Consider the following 25,922-nt stretch of genomic DNA (forward strand, 5'->3'; position numbering starts at 1 on the left):
TGAATCTTCCGGCTTCCGCTGCTCATCTAATATTCAGCGTCTGCAGACGGCTGGGTTGTGACATGCGCCACTTACAGCAGGGCCGACATTGATGTACAGTGTTAACATTAAGCTCTAAGTGGCTTCTGTATGTTATCCAGACATGAGGAATAAAACTGAGCAAATTCATTTCTTCTTTTAAAAAATGGGTGGTTTGTAAAAATGATGATTCTGAGCTCAAAGTCAGAGAATGGATCTGACGCTACGGGCTGGAGCAGCTCCTCACGTGGGGCGAGCACGGCGAGTGTTTGTCCTCGGTCATCTCAGAAGAGCCGGGAAGATGAAACTCCTGGAGGGAACTTCCTGGGAGCCCTGGGCAGCCACCTCCGCTCTCCCCTCTGCCCACCTGAGCAGGGCAAACTTGGGGCTCCAGCCAGGCCCACGTCCATTTTCCTTTTTCACACCTGGCTAGAGCAAGGGCTGGAGTCAGGCTGCCTGGGTTAGAATTCTCTGGCTCTCCACGACTTACTTGCTGTGGGACTATGTGCTTTAGCTTTCTCATCTGTAAAATGGGAGGATAATGCGTCTACTTCTTAAGGTTATTATGAGGACAGAATGGCTTAATATATGTGATGTGCCTAGTCATACGCACGCCTGGGACATTTCATATGCTCAGTAAATGCTGTTGTTAGGATTATTACCACTATCCCTGAGCATGCATATTTTCCAGACTCATACATGGGTTCAGATAACTAAATCAGCACACACACACACACACACACACACACACACACACACAGAAAGAGGGAATGTGATGAAATATTAATAATAAGGGAATCTGAATGAAGCAGTGTAACAGGAATTCTTTGTACTGTACTTACAACTTTGCAGTAAGTATGAAATTATTTCAAAACAAATTATTTTTTTAACGCAGGGATAAAGGAGTCACGTAATCATCTTTCTTCCCCAAGGCAGTTCCAGCTCCTTGAGAACAAGGCAAGGCACACAGGAGTCCTTGACACTGACTGGCTGGCAGGCAGGCCATGGCATAAAACGCACAGAGCTGACTCTTGCAGAGTTCAGCTGCTCCTACTCTGCAAGTTTTCATGAACTGAATAGATTGCACCACGATTGATCAATTAAGGATTCCAACTGCCTTCACAAATCTCTATTGGTCTTACCTTGATTGGCATCAGGAGAGCATCTTGAGGGAAGGAAGGAAGGAGGTGAGCACTGCAGAATCTCACACGTGTCTGTCTTCAGCGGTTGTCTGGTCCTTAGGCCTTGCCAGCGTTTGTGGACCCCCTGAGGTCAGGAACCAGGCCACCATTCATTTTGATGGTCTAGATAGAATCTTATTGACTTGGCTCTGATTGTATGTGTTGTTCAAGATTCAGTGACATTTAAGTTTGATGTCATCAGTTTTGATCAAATCAGTGTATTTTTTTTTTTCAGTTAATAAAAATACACATTCAGAGCTATAACAGTACTTTATGACTGAAATTCCTGCAGATATTCTGTTCTACAAGTCTGAAATTCTCTGGCTTCTCATCCCTTTTGTTCCTTTGAGATAATTGTTTATGCAACACAATTTTTTGATGTTTCTTTTCTAAAGACTATAGGGCCAGGTTGGAACATTCTAGAACACACTCAGAGTTGGAAGGGGACTTAGAGGTTGCTAGTGCACAGTGTCCAATCCAGACTTCAGACTGACTTCTACGCATGGACCTGCGGGTGCAGCTAAGGAGGAAAGAGGGGGCAGGGAGAGGACTCAGCCACAGGTACCTCTCCTCCGAGGAGGAATGCGCATGAGCGAGCACGGATCTGTCTTGCTCAACTATGGCCAGAGTTAGAGAATATTGATCCCTTCAGACTTCCCAGCCTTGCAGGGGTTTCTACCGACACAGCCACGATGGGGTTCCAGCCTCTGGCTAAACCCCTCCAGTGATGGGACCTTGGGGTCTCCCCAAAAGCTCCTAATCTAAGCCTCAGCCAAGGTCCCCTCCATACCCTGTTCCTCACCCTGCCTTCTGCTTCCTTGCAGACCCCCTTCCAGGAGGGCCAGCTCAAGAGGCACATTTCTGAGGCAGCTCCATGGGGTGGGAGAGGCCCTCAGCTGCCGCCCAGGGGGTGCTGTGGCTGTCGCTTGCCTGTAGTTTCTTTGACGGCTTTGTGCTTCGCGCTATAAATAAATTATTTCCTATGCTTATCTGCTTCTCTCTGTCGCTTTTCAAGTTATTTTTGGGTGACAGGCCTCTTCAACAGTGTTAGGTGGGGGTCTGGATTGTTGACGACCACGCTGCCTTGTCAGAGGGAAAGAAGGTCAGCGAGTGCACGGTGGAGGCTGGGTGGGCGGGCGGTGGGTGCAGGGCTTGTCTTGAGATTCTGGGCAATGTCGTGTCCTCCTGGTGAGGTGCCCCAGGAGGACAGGGCGCCTCCAATACAGTCCAAGCTACTCCCCACGGATAATCTTGAATTTGAACCCCTCTCACCTCATTTAACTCTGTGGGTCATACCTCCACAGGCACTATTCTCTTCAAACGAGCAACATGGCATGTGCAAAGGACCCTGGAGGTAGAGTTGGGACACACATACACACACATGCACACACACAGACGCACGCACACACGAGTATGCGCACACACCCGCTCCCCCCGCATCCGGGCCTGCAGCTCCTGGTTGGGTGACCTTCACTGAGTCACTCCTTCTCTGTGGCTCAGCTTTTTTATCCATAAAATGGGGCTGTTGATTGCCACCTTGCCTGGTTAGAAGGCTGGAATGCGGGTTTTCCTCTCCCTCTGCTTTGGACAGTTCTGGCTGCTGAGGTCCCAGAAACACCGCCTGGGCTCAGACCATTCCCTACCTCTCCTCGGTGGCCAGCAGCCAACGCCTCAGACATTTCTAGTTTGACAAACTAAGCTGTATTCAAGTGTCCACGCCAGAAACTCAAAAAGAGAATTCTGATTACTAGGAAGCTTGCTTAGATCAAAACTCAGAGGAGGCTTGAGACGGCAGCTCCAGATGTCACCCCACCACACAGAGCCTCAGGCCCCACCCCTGGACTTCCCTCAGCCCTGGCCTTTTTCTCCAGAGGACCCTCCCCCTTCTCAGAGACTCTCCAGCTGCCACTGGCCACCAGATCTGCCCACTTGGCCCCTCACCACCGCCATCAGAGCATCTCTCCCTCAAATCTCTGCATCTCTCTTCCTCCACGATTTTCGGGCCTCTGGCGCCTACAGTCAGAACTTAACCTTGACGATCTTTAGACCTTTAGCTATTGGTCTGGGGAATCATCTGCATTCACTATGGTTTTTCTGAGTCTCATGAGGGAACTGACTCTCCCACTGATGCGGCTTCTGTGCAGCTCAGCATCAGGAAAATGCACGTTGGCTTCAGGAATCGCCCTTCCTAGTTTCAGGACTTTGTGCCACCTGCCTCTGTCCCTGCCAGGTCACGTTCCCCAGGGAACTCGGTTTGGCTCCGGCTCCAGTCCATCGACGCCTGGACACTCATCTCCCTGTAGGGTCCCGTGCTGCTGCCGTGGCTCCCACAGCACGGCCACTGGATCACCTGGCAGGACTCCCTGTTCCCAGCCAGCCATGGCTCGTGGCTCCTTGTCGATCTGTCACTAGCTGTTGCCCCATCTACCCTGCCCCTCTGCCCCATCATTATCCAGACCTTTACTGCTTTTCACCCTCCACTGAGTCGCAGCGGGTTCCAATTAATAATTTTAAACGGTCACCAATTTTCCTCAAGCCTCAGGAAATAATGGAGATTTAGGTCTAAATTAAAATTTGCTAATTTAGAACCATTTGCCCACTAATCCCCGTTGAAGCGCTATCACTTGGCAGGCCTGCGCCCCCGGGCTGTCCTCTGCTGGCCTCCTTTCTCTGTCTTGGGAGGGGAGAACCCAGTGCTTCTCCATCCAGGTCATGTTGCTCTTCCGGGGGGCATCAGCCAAAGACTGGATACGCTTCGTGGTTGTTACTGCTTGGGGAGAGGGGATGCTACCGGCTTTCGTGGATAGAGGCCAGGGGTGCTGCTAAGCATCCTACAATGCGCAAGACAGTCCCCACCACAAAGAACGGCCCGATATGTCACGGCTGCTGAGGTTAAGAAGCCCTGGATATAGAACATTCTTAGGCTTCTCCCACAGAAACCTTCCCTCGTACGGCCCCACGTTCTCCAGAGCTTTTGTTTCCAGGGGCCTAGAAACATAGATGAGCAAAACAGTCTCCTTAGATGTTCTAGATTTATTGTCTTCAGCCCCTATGGTTTGTTTTAATGAATCCACTGTTCAAAACGGAGAGATTTTTGCAAGAGTCTGGATTTATGGTTTGTCCTGAAAAACGGAAGATCTGTTAACATTGGTCCCCAATTCCCCAATGGCAACATTGAGTGGCAGCTGAGTGGCAGCTCCCTATAGCCCTTTACCTGGGGCACTAATTGCCCAGCTCGCCCCAGGCTCCCCTACTCCCTACTGCCTCTTGACCTGGAGGACCAGTTATCATTTATTATCATGCTGGCTCTGCTCCTTCCCCATAGCTGAGAAACACGTCTGCACCTCAGTCAAAAGTGGGTTGCATCCCGACCCTTTACTCATTTTTATTATCCGCTTTGCCCGTGGGCATTTGACTGTGCTATCCCTCCTCCGATCGGCTCTGCAGGTACAAGTGACTGACCGGCTGACCCTTTAGAGCTCCTCCCAGGCCCAAGCCGCAGACTCACAAGATGCTGGGAGGCAGGTGGAAGGTAGCTCTGTGCTCTTTTCCCAGTTCCACGTTTCCTGCTGGGAGACGGGGCTCATGAAGATTGGGGTTCCTGATGGATCCATGTCACGCAGTCCACACGGTGCTGTGAGAGAGGTGAAGAAGAGCAGGTCTCGGTCACTTGGCTGAGGGAGCCCTGTCCTCGTCCCATCTTCCAGCACAGGGCTGCTAAACTGTGGCCCACAGGCCAACACAGGCTTATCGCCGGCTTTGTAAATCGAGTTTCATTGGTGCTTTACTGGTATATTATCGTCTGTGGCTGTTTTCCTGCGACACTGGCAGAGTTGAGTAGTTGCGACAGTGACGACATGGCCCACAAAACCTAAAATATTTACTGTGGCTATTCACGGGAAAAGTTTGCGGCCCTCTGTTGTAACAAAGCCTCCCATTTGTAGACACTTTGCAGGTTACACAGCACTTCGCTGACCCTCCCAGCGCCCCCATGATGCCGCCTGGCGAGGATCGCCGAGGGCACAGGCAAACATTTTTCAGCGGCTGAGTGCCAGGTGCTGAACTCTGTCTGGCCTTTTACATGCATTTCCTCACAGCAGCCTTTGAAATAATTATTTTAACTTTACAGATGACACAACAGGAGCTCAGAGAGGTTAAGTGACAGAACCGAGGTCATCCTTAAGTTTGCCTGGCCCCATGCCAGGCGTCTGTTCTCCAGCTTGCTCTGACCCTTGGCCGCACTGTGGGGGACGTTTGCCACCATGACAGGACGCGCCCACGAACCCCTCCCCGCTCGCTGCACCATCACTAGAGCTGCAGCCTTCCCTCCGCTGCCCCCCACACTGCTGAGTCACCCCGGAGTACAGAGCTGTGGATCACGGGCTGGTCCGCTGCAGCTCACTCTCGTCCCCTCTCCCCAGAATGCGAAAGACTGGGCTCCCCTGTGGATCACTGGGCTAATTCCCCTTGAACCTGACAGCTACCCATCCTGAATTAGTGCTGCCAGATGAAACAGACGCTGTGAACACCACGCTGCTAGTGATGTCAGGATGGAAAGCCAGAGCCGGGGCGGGGAGGGGGCGGCGTGAGGAGAAAGGAGGACAAAGGGAGGAGGCCGAGCTGAGAGGAGCACAGCCCAAGGGCCACGGTGGGGACAAGGGCCAAGGAATCAGGGCAAACGAAAAGCAACTGCGTGTTTTATTGCCAGCTGCCTGGTGGCCTGTGAAGGGTAATAGATGCATGGCTTCAAGGAGTTATAATCTGGCCTAATGGGACAACCACGCGGAACCCACACACCTCTGTGGAGTGATTTGTGACACATTAACTGGGTCCCCATGCGCACCCGTGTGTGTCTTGGCATCTGCGTCGTGTGTGAGCAAGCCCGGCTAACCAACCCCACGGGACCGGTAGATGGTTCCACGCATGGGGAATGTCAGGTACCAAGAAGTGCTAACCCCAAGACATCTGGACCTGCCACAAAGCCTGTCCTTCTATTTCAGATTCATATTCTGCCTGGTACCTTAACTGGCACCTGGCAGATGCTCAGTAAATGTTACCTTAAACCCATCCCTTCGACGAGGTAAAATACTTCACATAAATACCTGTATATATACATATCTACATACACACACGTAAGTATACACTCTATTAAACATAAAATCAAGTACAAATGGTATCTTTTTTTTTCCATAATCGTTATCAGTATATTCGGAAAAACTGAGTGCCTGCTGCGTGAATCGCTTTCCTCTTGTAAACTGCAAGATTGGGTTGGTGTGAGAGGAGACTAGGAAACAAGCTGGCTGATACGCACAACGGCCTCCCATCGTGTGTCTGCGAGAGAGGACACCGGCAAGGCAAGGGGGGACTGGGAGGGGGGCTTTGGACGCCAGGCGGGGCGCTCCGGACTTGAGCTCACAGGGGGCAGTAGGGCCTGTAGCTCCTTAAGCCCAAACGACCAAAGTGGGGGTTTAGGAAGGCCGGTCCGGCATTGGCATCAGGGAGTGTGCAGGAGGGCACCTACTGGGAGGCGGATGTCACTGGGCGTGTTCACAGTCATCGCCTAAGTGGCCCGCCGTGCCCAAACACTGGCGGTGGGCTCCCAGGGAAGCAGGCTGGCCACGGCATGTCATGGAATTCCCCCAGCACCCTGTGACACAGGTTTTACTGTCCCCATTTTCTAGATAAGGAAACTGAGGCTTAGAGTCACAGGGTTGCAAAGGTGCTATGAAGTGACAGCAGGCCTGGAGGGCAGGGGACACCTGGCAGGGCTCTGGACAGAGCTACGTAGGAGAGAAAGCAGACGTGGCTACCTGAGGCGTCCAGCTCAAGGGCCAGGAAAGTGGGAGAATGATGGAGCCAGGCCCCAAGCTCTGGGCCCCGAGGGCCCGTCCTGGAGGACAGACAGGGCAACTGCCTTCCCTAGCAGGAGGCTGCAACCTCCCAGAGTCCACAACGGCTTCGACAGTTGAGTCGGGCCCTCTAAGGGGACGCTGTCCAGGGAGGCTGTGATTCGGTGACAAAGCCAGTCATCTCCTTTCTTACTGAGTGGAACACTGCTCACGGGCTGCTCACGGGCTCGAGGTTCTCTTCCTTTGAAGACTGGTAAACCCATTCCCATGCCCTCTTCCTGCATTTCTTACCACAGATTTTTTATGACACAATGACACAAACCAGGTGTGGTGAGAGGGCCTCCTTGTTCTCAGAGACTAATTCTCTCCCTCTGTTCTCTCTGTCTCTCTCTCCTCTTCCCGCCCCCGGCTCTCTGGCCAGATGCCAGCCCTTTACTCACCGGGCCCAGGGTGCCCAACATGATATAAAGCAAAATAAACTGAAACGGCTTCATTATCTGCCAGAGAAAGATGATTAAACTGGTCTACTTTGTGTCCTCACGGGCTGTTTCTGAACCAAGTGTCCAATATTGCTTTCTGTCTGGATTAGGATGACAGTATGAATTGTCTGTAGGTTAATTATTTCTTAGAAAGTGTATTCATTTCTCCTCATCCCCTTCCGAAAGTATAGAACATTTGATACTGAGTAAAATGCTCAGCTTCTGTTCTACGTGGCCAGAACGTAACATCTCCCAACCTGACACCCATCACAGCCAATGAGCAATGAGGTGTGGTCCCTTTCTCTCCTACAGCCTTGTCACCAACACTCAACAGATTTGTCCACATCCAACAGGCATGGAAGATCACCCCTCAGTGGGCCTGGTCTACGCTGTTGCCCTTGGAGAGGCTAGAGGGAGTTAGGGACCTCACCCTTCCCTTTCCTCCTCCCATTCATATCCATCAGCATCTTTGGGGCTAGACAAGACAGCCACTAGACCCAGGAAGCTACCCCGGATGAGTGACGGATCCATTCTGATGACAAAGTCAGTGCAAGCCCCCTCCCCCTGCCTCAGTTCTAACCACAGGCCCCAGGCCACAGAGGAGCAAGGCTTCCTGCTTCCTGAAATCAAAAGTGCTCATAGGGTTTCTTGTTTTCCCAGTTTGGTCGCTTGACTCTTAAAGTTGTCCATTTGATTGTTTTTGAGCCATTGTGCAGGTGTGTTTTTCTTGCGGCAACCCTATCAGCAATTCCTTTCAGGCAAAAACCACATCTAATTATCTTCAGCTTCCAATGCCCTGTAACATACTCAGCACACAGCCGAGTAGGCAGATCCTCCAAAGTGTTTGCCACCCCAGAAGCTCGTGGCAGCGGGTGATGGCCTGGGTGTGGCTTGGGAGCAGGCGGCTGGGCAAACGCAGGCTCTGCCCCCGCGTAGCTGTGTGAACTGGCCAACTCACGTCATTCCTCAGTTGCCTCCCTTTGCACTTCTGCAAAAGGGAGACAGTAATGCCAGCCTCATCGGGTCACACGGGTCACGACACACAAAGCTCCTAGAAGGGGGCCCGACGTCTCGTAGACACTCGTCGAGGTCTTGAAATCCTGGGAGCACGTAGCACCCTGCTCCCTCGGCCTGGGCCCCTCTCTTCCTTCTGGACATCCCCCGTCTGGCGTGGCCAGTGAAGGGACGAGGCTGGAGAGGACGAAGGGTGGGTCGGGCAGAGCCCAGCACGGTTTGTGTTCCCTTTCCTTCCCAGCACAGAGGAGGAAGCCCACTCGCGGACCCGGAATGACACATGGAGAGCTCTCGGCCCTCTGACTGGTTCCCAGGCTCCCCGCTGGGCCTGGAAAGCTCCCTCCTCGACACTGGTGCTGACCCTTCTTTTTCTTCCCTCCTCTGTGCTCCTGCAACTGATCTGTCAGTTGTCCCCAAAGGGCCCCGCTCCCAGAGCCGGCGAAAGCTTCCTTAATTGAAAAGAAAGGAACCATGACTCAGCAATGGTAGTGGCCTTGGAACCTGATTGAAATTCCCGACAGATATTTATTGCAAAAACATTTCTCTTTATAGAACAATTTAATCAGGCCGAGGTGTGATAAGCAGGGAGGCAGCCATTAAGCAAGGCTGTTAATGTGGCAGAATCGTCTCCTGCTGATGGATGTGGCGGCATAGGCACGGCCGTTCGTTAGAAATTAAGGCGGAACTGAAATCCATTTGCTGCCTGGTGGCATGGAGCGCTGTTGTTACAGCTTAACACAGCCGTCCCCTGCGCACTGTGAGGCCGACACATGTAAAGCAGCCTCCTGCCCCTGAGCCGGCTGTAATTCAGAGACGGTGTCACTTTCATGTGCTTTCTCCATGGCCATGGACAATTGACCTTAGAGACACTTGATTTTCCTGGAGCCACAGGTTGGAGGCAGCAGGAAGAAGCGGAGAGGTGGTGGGGAGAGGGGGCAGGTGAGGAAGATGGAGACAAGCCTCTTCTGGGGATAAAAGAACAGACCGTGCCTTTGGAAAGAAGGCACGCACTTCCCACCCCCTGCGCTTGGAATAACTTTCCGTTCAATAATGCCGCAGTGGTCTGTCTGTTCTCTTCCATCAAAGCCCCTCGCTAATAACTACTCCTTTTCTGTGCATGTTTATGTTGTTGTTATTAAAGCGAGGTGAAGTCAACAGGAGGAGAGGGACACGGCTCAGTCAGACCTCGGGAGTGGGCATTGACAGCTCAGGGACTTATCAGCGGGCCACAGCAGGCAGGGGAACCGCTGGCCAAGTCGCCGGGCTGGGCCTGGCCTGGTCTGACGGATGCCTATGCCTGGGATTCTCGTAGGCAGTCTGCGACTCAGGCTCCACTGTGTCCTGAACACAGTCCCTGCCTTAAAAATACAGCGGGCGGCTTATTTGTCTCTGTGTCTCTAGTCACTGGAATAGTGCTGAGCGCACAGTTGGTGCCCAACAACGGTTTATTTTGGGGTGAAATAAATGAACGAATGAACCAAGCAGAATTTTCGGGATCGGTTATTTTCTCTCCCAACGACTCCTCTCCCTTCTAAGCATCACCCTAGGATCCTCTCAAACACTCAGAGCCTCTAATACATTGAAAATCCAATTTGACCAAACCTGCCCATCTCTGCCCCGAACACAATCAGTTTTATCTGTAACTTTTTAAAGCAGTCCTACTTCATGAAGTAATAGGTTCTTGTATTTAAGCTCTTGGTGGAATCTCAGCATTTAGAAGCACAGACACAGCCCATCACCCGTCTGCGTCTGCAGGTTGTTGCAGGAGAGAGAAGGAGTACGTTTTCCTGGCCTCCCACCAGCCCCAGTGCAGGGTGCTAACTGGAGGGCAGACCTGTCCCAGCGCCAGACTTCATCTCTGAGCTTCCTGGGCTTTGGCACAGGCCGAGAAGCCTCCCGAAGCAAAAGCAAAAAGGGAAGGCTGTCAGCAATACTCTCCCCAGTGAAGAATCAAATGTCCATCTGAGGAGTCTATTAGGGCAGGACCCACTCATTAAACCAGACCGAACATATCATTTGCAAACAACAATTCATTAGTCTAAATGGGTCTGCATGTCAGCCCCATGCAAGGATTGGCCAGACAATTAATTAGAGCACGAAGCTGGAAGGAAAGAAACACAGCTCCTAAGACCAAATAACATTCTCTTTCATGATATTCCAGTTTTTTTCAGGTTTCCAAAATGCAGAACCAGGGTCAAGGGTGGCGGGAGCAAATCCAGAGAGACCTTGCTGGGAGATTTTGTCCAGAGGGCCCTTATGTCCCCTCCCAGTCGCCAGGGCCCTCCCCGTCCCCCGAGGAAAGCCTTCGGAAGCTGCATTAGCATTTTAACTTAGAGGCTTCGCACTATTGAATGACAGTGCTGGGTGGGGCAGCAGATTCAATCTTCTCAATCCTCATGGTTAAGTAACCACCTAGATCACTCCCTGATCCCAAGGGAGAGGACATAACACCTGGGCTTGGGGGCCAGAGGGGAGAAGAGCTCCACACAGGGCCATTTCACCCCGACACACCTCAGTGGCCACCTCCCCTTCCTGTGCAGGCCTCCTGGGGGAAGAAGGAGAGATAATATTATGGCTAACAATTCTCTGCCTTTTCTGCGAGCCCAGTTCCCCCTGACATTCAGGTCTGAAAGTGAGGGGAGACTTAGACGTAGATGGAGCCCAGGGGTTCAGCGTCCTGAGGACGGGAAAGGAAGCAGGCATGGACTGAGCATCTACTCTGCACCACGTTCTCCATATGTGGTTTTCACTTGGCATTCAGAGCCAGGCTGCACAGTGCTATTATTATCACTGTCTTCTAATGAGGCGATTGAAGCTCAAAGAGGTTTGCTCGAGACCACCCACGGCAAAGCCAGGGTGCAAACATAGGCCAGTCTGAGTCCCAAGCCTGCTGTCATCCCAAACCTGGGTCTCCGTGGAGAGGCACGCCTTTAGAGGTGGAGAAATCCAGGCCTCCTCCCGCTGGGCGGGGCAGCTGGGGTGAAGGTGCAGAGCTCACAGGCAGGAGAGGTGGCAAGACACCCCGCCCGCCACCCCAGGAGCCTGCAGGAAAGAAGTGCTCGGCCGGCCGGCGGCTTGCTACACAGCCCCGCACGCACGTCTCCTTCTGTATCGGGGTGGGCAGGCTGGGATCCGGGTCAGACACTTTCACGGCGTGTTATCTCCAAGCTCAGCTGATGCTTGCTGGCTTGGAAGGGTCAGTGAGTCCTCAATCAGTTGTCCCAGGTAAAGCACTGGCTCTCTGATTACATCACTAACAGTCTGTTTCCGCTGCACCAAAAGGGGCTAGGGAGGGGACATGCTCCGGCCTCAGAACAGGGACTTATGGGCGTCCTCACACCTTGGCCTGTTTCTGCGCGACCCCAGGTAGGGCCCCCAGCCACCACTCTCTGCGCGCGCTCCCCTCTGCCCCCCCCACCCCCGGGACATTCAGGTCTGAAAGTGAAGGGAGACAGACGTAGACGGAGCACAGGGGTTCGGCGCCCTGAGGACGGGAAAGGAAGCAAGATGGACTGATACGTGGTTTTCACTTGACATTCAGAGCCAGCCCCCCACCGCCCCTTTCCACCTCCAAACAGTCGCTAGGGCTTGAAACCTGTTGGAACTCCACCCCCTGCTCAGTTCAAAGCCAAATTCTAGAGCCTGTCGCACAGCCAGCACCGGTGTTGCCACAGCCCTCATCCTCATAGCTGACATCTAGCCCCGAGCGCAGATCCGTACCAGGGAACATTCTAAGCACCTTACACGTATTAATTCATTTAACTCCCACATTAATCCCATGGGATCGATAGTGTTCTTATCTTCAATTTCCAAATGGGAAGACTGAGGCACAGGGACATTAAGTAATTTGCCCGTTGTCACTCAGCAGCAGTGCTGAAGAAGAAGCCGGGAATAATTTGTAGGCAGTCTGGCCCGAGCCCAATAATGCCCAAGAAATACTTGAACGAAAGAAGGGAGGGAGGGTCTGCAGTTTTCTTGGACTTCTCTGGCGTGCCTCTGTACCCCTTTCACTGCCTCTCACGTGCTGATCTGTGACCCCCACTTGGGTTCCCATCTCATCTCTTCGGGTCTCCTAGCCGGAGACTCACGTTTGACTCACCTCTGTACTCACGGCGCATGGCATAGAATAGCTACTCAATAAATGTCTGTGCTGAGTGGACAGACTACTCTGTCCTTCGAGGGGAGTCAAAATGGTGAGTCACGTGAGGATGGGGTCAAGCATCGGCCCCGCATCTGCAGAGCACACACGTGACCCAGCCTCTGCCTGCGAGCTCAGGGAGACCCCCCAGGGAGTACAGGCCCATTTCCACAATTGCTCTGAAGGCTTTGGGACGTTTTCACTCTGGTAAGTACTCGAGTGGATCATGTGGTTCCATCAGATTGGAATTCAAGTGGGAAGCATTTCTAGAGGTGCACTCGGCCCAGGTCCCCTGCTGTCTAAAGCCGTGCCACCAAGTCAAGGCTGCTTCCCATGTCCCTGGACCTGTCTCATGTCACACCTGTCTGCTGACCTGGTGCAGTCCATTCATGAAATAGAATCAGTGAGACAAAACTTGTCTTCGGAGACCTCTGCATGTCTATCCTTTGTCACTTCCACCCCCTTCTTAACCCCCCTCCCCCCCGCCCGCTGACACACTCACACAGAGATGGAGATATAGTCTTCCTCCCTCGGCCCAACCCGGGGCCCCCTAACACCCTCCTCGCTTTATTCAGACTTGAGCAATGCCAGGGCCCCACTCTTTCGCCTCCACCCCTCACATGCACCAGTTCTCAAACTCTTCCTAGAGGAACCAACTGCCTAAATTCAGCAACCGATCAGCTCACCTTGCTAAAGGGAACAGGGCTCAGGAGTACGGTGTAATAGGAGAGCCACGAGGTTTGGCATCAGATCCAGGTTACATGGCTCTGGGGGAGGGACCCTCCTAATTTCTCGTGGCCTTAGTTTCCTAAGGCACAGGTCTTGAGGCAAGAAGGTTTATGGTGCATTAGACAAACAAGAGGAATACTGTGATGACAGCAGAGAGAGAGCCAGGCAGAGAGTGGTACCAAACAGAGGGGAAAAGACCAGCATCCAATAAAATCACATCCCAGAAAGGGCTTTGTAAGTCATATTGCCCTATATACATTTGAAATCAAAATGTAACCTTTGAAGAGACCACTAGGAGGCGTCTCATGAACCGCTGTGCCCCGTCCCTGGGTGAGCGACGACCTGCTTCCTCTTCTGTCTTTCTCTCTCTCTCCTGTCTCTCGTCCTCCCTCAGCCTCAGAACCTCCAGCAGGATCCTCGCCTCCCTATCTCTAGCTCAGATCTCGACTTTGAGTTCTGGATCTCTGTCCCCACAATACGACACCTCCTTCTGGAGGCCTCAAGGCCCCTTAGAATAAATGTGTTAGAAGCTGAACACACTGGTTTCCCAAAAAAAACCTGCACCCCTGTCCCTGGTGTTCCCTTCTCAAGCAATGGCGCCACCGCCCTTCCAGCTGCCCCATTCAGAGACCGGAGCCTCCCCCTCCATCCTCTCTGTTCCTCGTTCGCCGCGTTCTAACCGATTCCTGTATATCCTCCATCCTAACTGTTTGTCCAAGTCTACTTCTCCCTATCGCCACTGTGTCACCTGGATATCGTAGCCATCTCCCCACTCGATTCCAACCCAAAGTCGGACACATCCTCTCTCAGACCTGGAGACATCTTTTTAAAAAGAGCCTTGGATCCCTGTCACACTCTGGAATCCAAATACCTTCGGTGGCTTCCTGGCGCTCTTAGGATCAAAGCTTACATTTCAGCATGGCTGGCAAAGCTTTCCGGGCCTGACCCCTTCCTGCCATGCCAGGGAGTCTCCTTCAGCGACCCCTGCTTTGCCCCGTGCTCCACCCACGCTGTCCTCCTGGCTTCTCCACGGTGCCATTGCAGCACCCGCTCTTTGCCTGCTAGCCTGCAGGCCGCATCGACATAGACTGTGTATCAGTTGTTCTCTGGTGCCTAAAAAAATGGTTGGCCCCTAACGGATGCTCAGTACATGTTTATCGAATAAATGCAGAGTGAGATGTAGTGAGAGATGAAGCTGAAGCTTTACGTGAGGCCAGAGACTCTCCCCTCAGCTTTTCCTTCCAGCAGTATGATCTCCTGAATGACTCTCCCCGTAAAAAACAACACAACAAGCTGAGTAAATCACGCAAGAACGCCTTCTTATGTGAATTGCTGAACTAATAAGTAAGGATTCTGCAGAGGCCAAAGCCAAAGTGAAAGTCAACGTCGTGAGAGGTAAGCAAGAACCTAAGAGAGCATATCTGCCACACTCTGGGGACTTTAAGCTTCTGTCTTGGTGGCTCCTAAGGGCTTAGAAATCCAGAGAGAAAACCTAGGTCTCACCCATGATGGGCGATCTTGTTAGAAAGACCACATAAAGCTGAGACGACAGAGGGCTGTATCTTCAGTGAGAGGATGAATGAAAAATAATTCCATTCTGTGGTCTTTCTACTCAAATTCGTAACTCCAGTCTAATCGTGAGAAAAACATCAGACAAATCCCAGTAGAGGGACATTCTACAAATTAACTGACCATTACTCTTTAAAAGGTCATCAAAAACAAGGAGAGTCTAAGAAACTGTCACAGCCAAGAGGAACCTAAGGAGACGTGATGACTAAATGTAATGTGTTGCCTGGATGAGATCCTGGGACTAAAAAAGGACATTAGGTAAAACTTAAGAAAATAGGAATGAAATATCGAACTTTGGTTAATAATAATCTATCAATACTGGTTCTTAATTTTGACAAATGTACCTACCATACAAATATAAGATGTTAACAATAGGGAAACTGGCTACAATATCTATGAGAAATTTCTCTGTACATACCAAACTATCCTAAAATTTTTTTTAAAAATTTAAATAAAATAAACCCATTGTGCAGAAGGGAACAGCAAGGAATCTTGTAAGTCTTAACTTGATGTTGGGAGCGGGGAAAAAAAAACTCTTCCTGAGATTTATAACCATTCACTTAAGTCTGTGGTCCAAAGATTCAGGCAGAAAAATTAATTTCACATGGCATTACATTTGTACAAATCCCAAATGCCTGACACGTACCAATACGAATTTTCTCTGGAAGGATGTAATTTCACCTGAGGCCTCAGAATTTCCTCAGATGAAGATGAAGTTTCAAGGAACATTAAAGTTATCATTAAAAATTGCAGAACACCCAAGGAAACAAAGCACTATGAGTGAAATTCGGTAGAAATAACACCACAATCCTAAATATTTTAGACATTAGCATTATCAGACTTAGAATATAAAATGGATGTATTTCATATGTTTCAAGATATAAGAAGAAGCCTGAAAATAGTGAACGAGGAAAAATAGACAGTAACAAATGACCAAGCATGTTTGAAAAAAGACCAAATAGAACTTCAGAGAAAATTATAATTTAAGTTAAAAATCCAATGGACGGTTAAATGGTAGATTCGACAGAGCTGAAGGAGGAATTGGTGAATTGAAAGACAATTTCAGAATGTAACCCAGAGAAACGGAGAGACGAACGGCGTGAAATAAAGTCTGAGACATGAAGGATAGGGTAAGAAATTGTAATATTTATCTAATTGACTGGATAAAGAAATGAGAAAGAAACCGTGGTAAGGGAGTTAACAGCTAAGAGTTTTCCAGAATCGTTAGAGGACACAAGCCTCCATTTCGGGAGTTCCAACAAATGCGAGGCAGAAATTTGCAGAGTAAATCTGCAAAAACACTAAAGACAAAGAGGAGAGAGGAAAAAAAATAGGAAAAACTGATCTGTGAAGACAGATATGAAGACAGCATTTCTCCTCGGAGAGGCGGGGAATGCTCCCTCGAGAGGACTGGCAAAGCTTTACTGTCCGTTTTTAAAACTGAGTGATGACTACACAAATGTATTCACTTTATGAAAATTCAGCAGACTGTACATTTATGACGTATGTGCTTTAAAGTAAAAAAAATATATGTTATGCTTTAATTTTTTAAAAGTCAGAGAGAAAAGAAACATCATATTTAAAGGAATGGTAATTAGGCCGGCAGCTGGCTTTTCAACAGTAACAGTGAAAACCAGAAAATAGTTGAATTGTATAGTCAGTGTCCCGAGAGAATTACTTGAATTCCATACCTAGCGAAATCGTCTCTTGAGAATGATCTATGAAATAACTGCATTTTCAGACGATGACACGAACAGAAATTCTAGAGGTACGTTAGGCAAAAGGAGAATGATCCCAGATAGAATGGATAAGATAAAGAAAAAATGATGAAATACTGTATTGGAAATATGTGAATAAATCTAAATAAATATGAACTAGCAACAACAATAACAATGTCTACATTATGAGGTTACAGACAGCTATAACTTAAACGAATTCTAGACGAAAATAGTATACTAGCTGGAAAAGGGCTGCTAAGAGTTAAAGCTTTCTAAGCCTCTTAAATTCGTGGGGAGGAAGATAAAGATACTGATTAATTTTAGACACTGTTAAATTAAGTCTGCGTGTTAAAATATCTAGGGTAGCCACTCAAAGAATAAACATATAAAATAATTTTCAAACTAGTAGAGAAAAAATGGAAAGATAATAATATAAAAGCACTTTAATCAATCCACAAGACAGGCAGAAAAGAAAAAAATGAGAAACAGAAAAAGTGGGACAAATTAGAAGCACAAAGCAAAATAGCAGAAATAAATCTAAATATATCAGTAATTGTAATCAACCTAAATTGATAAACTCTCCAGTTAAAAGGTAAAGATTGCCATCTAGATTTTTAAATCTAAGTTAAATGTTGCTCACAATGTAAGAACAAAAACACTCCAAGTAAAAACATAAAAACATGAAAAAAGATATGCCAAGCAAGCACTAGCTGTAAGAAAGATGAAGTGTCTATGCTAATATCAAATTAAATAAATTGTAAAGCAAAGCATTTCCTAGATACAATGAGGATTAATTACTACATGATGACAGCTTCAAATCACTGGAAAGAAACAAGAATTCTAAAGTTGTATACATTTAACAATACAATCTCAAAGTCTAAATAATATCTAAGGCAACCACTAAAAGAATAAACACGTAACATCATTTTCAAACTAGTAGAGGGGAAAACGAAAATAAATATATATAAGAAATACTTCAATCTTATGATGTCATTATTCATTTATCCAAACACGTAGAATCTATAACACCAAGAGTGAACTGTGACGTGAACTATAGGCTTTGGGTGATTATGATGTGTCATTGTAGGTTCATCAGTTCTAACCAAGGGACCACTCCAGTGGGGGATGCTGATAATGAGAGGGGCTATGCGGCATGTGAAAAATCTCTGTACCTTCCCCTCGATTTTGCTGCGAACTTTAAACTGCTCTAAAAAAAAGTAAAGGTTTAATCTAAATAAATAATAAATCAGGGATAAAAGACAAAAAAAATAGCATATGGATCAAAATAATCTGTTTAAAAAAACAAAACCCACAAAAATAGACTAGCAGGGGGGAAAAAGCACTAAAATCAATCCAAAAGAGAGCAAAACAGGAGGAAAAACTGATAGACGGAAAAATAGAAAACATAAAATAAAATACAATGTATTTAGAAATAAGTCTAAATACATTGGCAATCGTAATAAATATAAAGCTTGATGAAACTGCTAGAAGATATTGACAGATCCATCATCAGAAGTGAGATTCTGACATACTTCTCTAGCAGACAAAATGATTAGTAAGGCTTGAATCACACAATTAAAAGATTGATCTAATGAACATAAATAGACTATTACATTCACTAACTGGGGAATACACTCTTTTCAAGCAGCCATGGACTATTTACAAAATATTAATTAGTTGCTAGGCCGCAAAGCAAGTCTCAAGAAATATTAGTTTTATGTGAACACATCATCTGATAATTGATAACAGAAAGGGAAAAAAAAAATTGGTAACAGAAAGGGAACCAGTAAGAGAACACACATTTGGAAAATGAAAACACATTTACGAACAATTAACAGATCAAATAAAAATAAAGAAAATAAAAAATTTTAAATGATTGATAACAAAAGTACTACATATCAAAACTTGTGGGATGTGGCTAACACAGTAGTTAGAAGATATTGACAGATCCATCATCAGAAGTGATGGATCTAGTATTGAAACGTATTAGAAAAGAAAAAAAAGAGAAAACAAGTTAACTATGCCTCCAACTTAGGAACATCAGATCACACAGACACACACATGAAGTTGAAGAAAAACCATAACCTCCTGAGGGAACTTTTCATGGAATTGACATCTTATGAATCGTCTTAGAGTCACCGATTTCCTCTCCTAGAGCATGTCTTGGGAGCTCACTGTTCCACACCAGTTCATTAAGGGTTGTGAGGCCCTTGCAGGCCGCAGAGCAGACATGACAGCTATTGACCCCGCAATGGGCAGACTTAAGGGCCTGGAAAGCCTCTTGAGGAAAGTGCCTAACTCCCCCCCCGCCCCGCCCCCGCAGGTCCCCCACAGCTCTCTCTGACCCTGGCTGGTGAAGTAGTCACAGGTGTGACAGCTGACCACTGGATCTTTCTCCGTGGCTGCCCGGAAGTACTTAATGCACCCGCTAGAAGTTGAGCCAAAGCAAGAAAAGAACAGTATTTCTTGAGTGTCTTTATTCTCGGTGGGCTTTTTTTGCTTCTGCTCCTCTCCTCTCTTCTCTCCTCTCCCTTCCCCTTCTCTCTTCTCCCCTCCCCTTCTCTCCTCTCCCTTCTTTTTTAAACTCTGTATCAGGAAAGGCATGGAGAATGAGGAGACAGTCGCCATCCACGGTGGGCGAGCGAGCACATTAAACATAAGCCTCTTTGGAGGCTCCGCGTCAATGATGAGCCGTTTGAATTCTCTGAGACCATTTGTCAGAAAAAGGGAAGTGATTTTCCACAAAACAAAAAGAAAATGGAACTCCAAATTCCAAGGCCAAGAGCCTTACAGTCTATATGGACCTGAGAGAAGAGACTTGCTCTCCCCAGGGGCAGGCCAGCAGGTGGCATCCTGGGCCGAGCCAACAGGTACTCCTTCCCCTCCCCCTCCGTCTGCAGGTGAGCGGTGCCCGCTCTCGCATTCATTCCAGTGACAAGCCTCTGCGGAATTCATTAAAGTGTTTTAAAACTAGTGGGGAAAAATAGTCCATATGTTTAGACTAGCCACGCACGCACGACAAAGAAATAAATAAATTAGATTAAAGTGGGGCGGGGGTGGGGGGGAGTAGAGAACAAAACAACAAAACTAACTGAGCTTTGAAGGAGTGTCTAATAAACTTGACATTTTCAACAGGCACGTTGAAATTTCCCCCATGTGCTGGTGACAATGATAATAATTGAATGCATAAGAGGTAAGAGTCTATTAAAAACAGTGACAGCAGCTAAAGCTGTTGAGTGTTTTAAAATTCAGATTTCTGTTTTAAATTCAAGGTCTGTGGCCCCTCCTCACTTAGCTCATTGCTGCCCTGACTCTGGTGAGGACTCGTGCTGGGAAGAGCCCACTGATACATGCTGGGGCCTGGGCCCACAGGGCCCACGGGGGTTAGGATCCCTTAGGGCCAGGCTCTCCTGGTTTTAGGGTGCCCTTTCTGTAGGAAAGTCCCTCCCGTTGACGAGGCCCAGAAGCAGTCTCACAGAGCATCCTGGCTGTAGCGCACCCTCCTGCCCCACGCCAATTCAGGACCTGAAGGGACAGAAAGCCCTCTTCCTTTATTAGAGGTAAAATTTACATAACATAAAATTTACCATATTAAAGTGTACATTTCAGTGGCATTCAGTACATCCCAATGCTGTGCAACCACCTGCTATATCGAGTTCCAAAATGTGTTTTATCGCCCCAAAATAAAGTCCTCGCTACTCTCCCCTCCCCCCGCCCCCCAGCCCCTGGCAACCACTGCATTCTGTCTCTATGGAATGACCTATTCTGCATATTTCGTATAAATGGAATCATATGATATGTAATCTTTCATGTTGGGCTTCTTTCACTTAACATAATGTTTTCAAGGTTAACACACACTGTCACGTGTATTAGTACTTAATTTCTTTTTATGTCTGAGTAACAGTCCATTGTATAGACATACCACATTTTGTTGACCCATTCATCCTTTGATGGGTCAAAGGGCTTTTTGGGAGGTGCCCTGGGCACATATTGTATAAGTTGCTAGGAGATTATGGAGTAATTAAGAGCCAACTATAAAATAACAATTCAATCAGAAGTCCTGGTTTGGAATACATTAGAACTCTAGCTTTTTAAGTTTAGCAAAAGATTGTTGGATGGATGGACAGATGGTTGTATGGATGGATGGATGAGTGGGTGGGTAGAAAAAGTGGGTGGGCGTACTTATTAAATGGAAGAGCACTGAACTTAAAGTTCAGAAACCAGACTCCAGCTTCATCTTTGCCACAGAATAGCTCTATGACACATAATCACTTCATCATTTTGGGCCTTCATTTCTTTGCATCATTTTGGGCCTTCATTTCTTTGCAAGAAACTATCTGGTCTTAAGGCCCTTAAGACCAGATAGTTTCTTGTGACTTCAGGACATCTCCTTCCTCAGTACTCTCCCAGGATAGAGGAGAATCCTGGCTGATTGTGCTGAGGTACACGTAGTATCACTCAAAGACAGAAATAAATAGACAAGCTGATTTAGAGATGGATTCACCCAACCTGAGAATCCTATGATTGCTTCCCAAGTCGAGTTGGGTTCATCAAAGACTTTCTTGCTGATTTCCTTGAGTCCCTCATCCTCCTACATCTACTTCTTCTTACACCTTAGCCCTTCCTCACTCATTGCCAGACGATGTCCTTTAAATATTCTATATCAGTGGTCTCTACGATAAGCTGCATTTTCCCACATTTATGACTTTCTTACGCTAGTAAAACAACTGAACTCACAAGACTAGATTCTTGAGCTGAAAGACTCAACTTTCTAACAGCCTATGTTCCCAGCAGGACAGGCCAGGTCCCGGAGCTGACTGTTGGTGGAGGTCATTTCCCCCACTCAATTATCACCAACATCATGAACTTGTGGGTTATTTTCTCAACAAACTCGTGTGCAGCAAGTTACTATGGAATCAAAGTGATTTGTTGGTACTGGTATCTTGAAAATAAAATGCAAGACAAGTCAACAAATACAAGAAGTAGAGGAGGGATAAGGCTATCAAGAGAAATAGAAAAGATCTTTTTCATGAATGATGAGGAGGAAGCTTCTTGCATTATCCCAGGATGGAGATGGTGCTAGAGAGAGGGAACGAGGCCACTAGATACTCGACTGGCCCCACCGAGGCTGGCATTCATTTCCTGGTATGGGGGAAAGAAACTCCCAGGGTCTGTCCATTGCTTTCTCTCCAGTAATGAAGATTAAAAACAACAATTAAGTTAAGTCTGGTAATCTGATCCATTAGTATGCATCTTCCCCAAATCAGAGGGCAGTTATGTTGGGCCCGGAGCTGGCCTCATGGATCACCATGACAGCAACAAGCTGGGGATGATAATGGGTTTGGCTTCAAAGGGTTTTCTTGGCTTCTCCCCATGGCCCACAGGTCGGCTCCTTGAGGAAGGGTCCCTGAGATGACGTCCTGAGAGAGTCTGCAGGATGGAGCAGTTCTTTAGGGCCACCATACCACCCCGTCGCTGAGTCACCTTGGTCAAGGGAAATCCCTTTCCTTAAGGATCAGAGCTGCCTGGATTGGCCAGGTCTGTGTACGCCAGCTCAAGTTTATGTACCATTCCAAGCCTAGAATTTCTCATCTTTTAACAGGTTTAATGTCATTTGTCTTCTGTGGTTGAAAAACTATGTGAAAGCAGCTCACATAATGTTGGACAGGTGTAGATGCTTAATAAATGTGTTTTTTCCTCATAGTTAATTGGAAATCTGGAAATCTTTTCCCAGGGAAGTAAGTGGCTCTTCTGAGGCAGCCAGATGTCTCCTGGATCACCACCCCGTCTTGGGTGTCCAAAGTGGGGATGGGACATGGAACAGCAGGTGTTACCTGGAGAGGCAGAGAGAGAGCACAGGGGACCTGGAGTGTGTAGCAGGTTTGTGGGGGAGGGAAGGGTCCTCCTACACTTACCCCATGAACACGCTGACCTGTTGCTTCTTAGAGAATCAATATGTGAACTTCAACTAGTCATTTATCCCTTTGAGGGACTTCAAGTCAGTGTGTTTCTCCTTCTCCCGGAAGATTTGCCTCTCTCTTATCATGGTTGTGGCAGGCTTTGTGTTCTGTTAAAGGACCTTCAGGCTTTGTGGAAAAGCAGATATAGAGTAAGGGGTCCTTTCAAGAGTCTCAGAAATCATACCAAGAAGACAGCTTCCTATTGTACCTGTGGTCACAGCCAGCCAGATGTGGGACTGTGTTAGGTGCTGTCAGCAAGCAGACATGTGGAAGGGGCAAACAGCCACACTGCCTAGATATCTCTGCCTGATTCAGCAGGGGTTCAGCCCCTCACTTCTCCTAACCTGGTAACCTCATCTTATAGAACTGACCCAGGCTTCCCACAAAGACTGGAGGGCGTACAGATCTCTGAAAATGCCTCAGATACCATCCGAGATTAGGGTCCTGACCCCAGTGACGGCTTGTCTGGTGTATGGAAAGAGAATTGGACTGGGCACAGAGACCTGAGCTGATGAGCTGTGTGATTTGGGGCATATCGCTTTACCTCTCTGAGCTGCTTACTCTTCTCTAAAATGAGGAGATTGGCTTGGTTAATCTTTGAGGCATCTTGTGGATCCAGAGAATCTATGATTTTACTTTAAGGGGATTTATTCTTGGAAATATCAACTTCCTGTACAATCTTCTCAAGTTGATACAGATCAGTTACTGTTGCCCACAAATTGCCACCAGTTAATTACAGTGAGAGAGATGGATCCCAAAGCTAGTAAGTTATTTATTCAATAATTATTTGTTGAGCATCTACTACATACCAGACATTCCTCTAGACATAACGAAAGAGATAAAATCTTTGCCCACACAGAGCTTACAGCCTAGTGGGGGAGACTGAAAATAAGCAAATAAACAAGTAAATATGATAAGTCTGGTGGTAAAAACATGCTATGGAGTAAACTGAAACAGGCCAAGTGGGTAGGGGTCCTGGGTGCTGGTGGGAGGGCTCTTGAGAGTGATCAGGAAGACCTCTCTGATAAGGAGACATCTGAGCAGAGACCCGAAGGAAAGAGGGAGCAGATTTATAGGAAGAAACTAGGTAGGGAAGGAAGATAAAAAGACAAGTTCAAATCATCTCGGTCAGACTGTTCCTCAGGCAAGTAGCAGGCAAGTAGCTTTCCTGTCTTCCTCAGGAGGCAAAGCAAGTTTTAGATCTAATTCAAAATTTACTATAGAAGCAGTGTTTGAAAAGGACCCTTACAAGGCCATCATATTATCCCTTCTCCTGCCCTCCCCAGAGACTGGTTTGGGGATCAGCCTAACCTGAGTGAGAAGGTGAACCCTGTCACCCATCATGAGACAGTCTGAGCTTAAATGAGTAACTTAGCCATTCTAAACCATATGTTCTCATTTATATAAGGAAATTAATGTCTACTTCCTAGGGCCACTGAGAGGCTTGAATGAGCTCATGCATTTCAGGTTTGGGGTTTCATGTTCCTCTTTCTTCTTATTCAGGCAGGCTCTCCTAGGTCTCCAGAGTCCTCACAGAAGGGGAGCCCCTACATTAGAGGTCCCTCATCCCAAGGTCTTACTTTCTTCCTACACCCACAGATTTTCTAAGGCAGGGGTCCCCGACCCCTGGGCCTCGAACAGGTACGGATATGTGGCCTCTTAGAAACCAGGCTGCACAGCAGGAGGTGAGCAGCAGTCGAGCCAGAGAAGCTTCATCTGTATCTGCAGCCGCTCCCCAGAGCTAGCATCACCACCTCAGCTCTAGCTCAGATCATCAGGCCTTAGATTCCCATAGGAGCACTGGTCTGTGGTGCCAAAATGTTGGGGACGGCTGCTCTAAGGAACTAAACCACTGTGCTCTGCCTTCAGCCTGAAATTCTTCCCTCCCATCTCCAGCAGGAGAAACCGGGCAGGGCTCCTGCAAAGAGCTGAGCTGGGCCACACCATCTGGAAGCCCAAAGCAGGTGGGCGCGTAGACCTCAGCTCAGTGTGACCGCCCCACAGCTCACCAGAGCTCCGTGCCTAAGGATTGGCTCGGGAGTTGCCTACGAATCTGATGGCACAAGGAGCAGCTTAAAGTTTTATTTTACAAAACAGAATAAATTAAAAATGCATTAGGAAGGAGGCCCTTACTTAACTACAGGGTGTGCTAATGGGCTTGCAGCCTGTGCTCCCTCCTCCTTTAAGCTCTTAATGACTGAGCTTTAATGTATTTTATTTCTTGAAAAACAATCCCACAAGTGCTCAGTACAGTCGGAAAAACATTTCTAAAATCATTAGACCACTGCACGGTAAATATTCATCACAACCACAGCTCCTACCTGCTTGCCATGAGGTACTGATTTTTTTCCTTGCCTTGTTTTGCTCTCTTGGTGTTCATTTCTCTTCTATTCCCCTTTCTTCGCCTCCCCCACAACCCTCCCCCCATCCCCCAAGATCCTCACTGACAGGTGAAGCAAGACTTGGTAAGGCCATCTCTGAAGAGATATATTTTCAAAGGGAGAAGAGTCTCTGTCAATATTTGATCAAGTAGGAACCACCCCCTGCCTGCTTAGGGTGTCTCAGTCAATTTCAGGTGGGTACGGTAGCCCCGCTTCCCTGAGACTCCATCCTTGTCCTTCAGCTGACATCTGAAACTCTACCATGAGGACAGCATGATCACACGTAGGGAAATTATTAGTTTGGCCATTCAGAGGTCTGAAATCCAGTTCTAGCCCTACTGATATCATTGAGTGACCTTGGGCAGGTCACCTCACTGCTCTAACGCTTAGAATGATTGTCTCTAAAATGACAATGCTGGGCAAACGTTCCCCCAGTTGACGCTCTATGATCTCTTTAGCTGAAGAGCTGGATTTCAATCCCGTGCTGGCCACTTACTAGCTATGTCACCATGGGCAAATTTGCTTAACTTAGTTGAGCCTCATTTTTCTCACTTTTAAAACTATATGTACATATGTATAGAATATATATCTGAAAAGAGGATATTGAAATTTAAAATGCAGAAGATATGTAGAGCCCCCAGCACGGCGCCCAGCACATGTCAGTGCTCAACAACATTAACTGTCTCTGGCCTGCACCTGTATCCATTCTCGTCCTCTTGGATCATATCAGACAGGAGCTGCGTCTGATATGCTGGAGAGACATGGAGACCATAATTGTTCTGGGGGCAGCAAGGGAGTGGTCACAGAATGGGAGGAGGGGGTGAAGACAAACTGTCCACTTGACATTTTTGCCTAGTCTGGACTCATGTCCCCAGATCTAGAGGAG

The 25,922-nt window shown here is 47.9% G+C and overlaps 1 long non-coding RNA gene across 1 annotated transcript in view; it reads right to left on the reverse strand.

Annotated features, from left to right (window-relative positions):
* Positions 1 to 1,128: 1,128 nt before the first annotated feature.
* Positions 1,129 to 25,922, reverse strand: part of LOC120585037 (uncharacterized) — a 240,904-nt gene continuing 216,110 nt past the window's right edge. The window contains exons 7-8 of the long non-coding RNA XR_005648197.1: positions 4,708 to 4,833; positions 1,129 to 1,284 (exon numbers count right to left, since the gene is read on the reverse strand). This is a non-coding gene — a long non-coding RNA (uncharacterized LOC120585037). The remainder of the gene's footprint in view (positions 1,285 to 4,707; positions 4,834 to 25,922) is intronic.

The sequence above is a fragment of the Pteropus medius genome, unplaced genomic scaffold (assembly GCF_902729225.1).
Source record: "Pteropus medius unplaced genomic scaffold, Ma_sr-lr_union100, whole genome shotgun sequence".
NCBI lineage: Eukaryota > Metazoa > Chordata > Mammalia > Chiroptera > Pteropodidae > Pteropus > Pteropus medius.